The sequence below is a fragment of the Phaethon aethereus genome, assembly GCF_964289735.1.
Source record: "Phaethon aethereus genome assembly, chromosome: 2".
Classification (NCBI taxonomy): Eukaryota; Metazoa; Chordata; class Aves; order Phaethontiformes; family Phaethontidae; genus Phaethon; species Phaethon aethereus.
The window spans coordinates 156,670,357-156,672,049 of NC_138582.1; positions in this window are offsets into that span (position 1 = coordinate 156,670,357).

Below are 1,693 nucleotides of genomic sequence, written 5' to 3' on the forward strand. Positions count from 1 at the left end.
CCAGAGAATTACCACCTGAAAATACACAGTGGGGTACCACAGGAGTCTGAGATGAGCATGCTGTGAGCTCTGCTGCGTGTGCTGCTAAAGTCATCCCATAGTGCAGCCTGCATATCCAAAAGAACAGAGGTTCTCCTACAGGCCATTAAGAAATAATTTGAAGGCATCTGCTCAGAACAAGACTAAAACATGCGTAAGCACCAGTGCTTTACATGAGTGGATACACGATTTATACCTCAGTGAGTTTAATTCAGTGTTAACTCCACAGGGGGGCTGCTCCTACTTGCTGAAACTTGGGTGCTGATCAGGGGCATTAGGCCTACTGTGCAGACATGCCCAAGAATACCAGCCAAGAAAGTTGCCATTTGACAAAGCTTAATCAATTAATGGAGTGTTCAGCAACCTTAGCCATGTCTTGCCACATTTCTGATGACAGCAAATGTCTAGACCTAGTTTAAATCTAGACCTACTTAAGCAATTAAGCTGGGCTCAGTGTTATCTTTTGGTAGCTGCAGCTAGTGGAGTCGCAGATGGGTGACGCAGATGGGTGACACAGATGGAAACTCTGGAAGTTTTCATAGGATGGTCCTATGGAGAAGTCAACTTCTCGGCAAATACCTATCAATTCTTTATCAATTCTTGATTGCAGTAATGAGCTACACAGGTTCATTTGTAGTATACGCATATGCCACCTTAAAGCTTTGCCACACCATATATATAAATTTGATGTTTCTATGATTACATCTGCTATCAAGTCTATTCATCTTTCTAACCAGTATTGCAATATTTCCTGAAATTCCCCTGTTGTTTATATGCATTTGTTTTCTCTTATCTCATACTTCTGTTTCTTTGTTTGTAGTAGCTTGTTTTCTTTTATATAATAGATTCTTTTGGCAGGAGCTGTCTATTTTGTTTATGTTTATGCCACACCTAACACTATATTATTCTGGTCCAAAATTAGGAATCCCACAGGCCTATAATAATACAAACACTCTATGAATATGTCACTATATAACCTACTCCTTTATTTAAAAGCTGGTTTACAGACTGCAGTCTGAACTGACATTAAATAGTCCACATTCCTCGCCGCCACCATTTCATTTGCAGATGCCTTCCACATTACTATCTGCTCTTTTTGCCTCCCATTTCAAATCCCATTTTTACAGTAACAGCTCCTTTAGCCTTTTTCATGTAGAAAAAGAGATTATTTGCTAAATTCTGAGCAAGTTACCTGTCTCTTTCCCTTGCAACCACATTCTTTAGTTTGTGCACACGGTTTATGCTGGATTACTCATGTTATATTCATGTTATATTAAATTTTCACTAAATTTGAGTAACTCAGTGTGCATTATTGGTGCAGATTATAATATTAAAATAATTTCAAAATATTTTTTCTAAAAACAAGATAAATTAAAACAGGAATAAACCTTTATCTCATGACAACAATTTTTCATCTAGAATTTTATTGTGGCTTTTTACCTTTCATGTGGTCACGTACAAAATAAGAGTATAAACTAAGCGTACCTTTTGTGATAAAAATCCACAGTAATAAAGTATTATTCTCGTAGCTTTCATTTTTTTAAGTTTATGAAGAATTTTAAATGTGTGATTATTTTATCTGCTTAAACCCCTTTAATTCTTGCCAAGAAATGGACGCTCACTGCAATCATGTCCACTAGATGGCAGTGCTGAA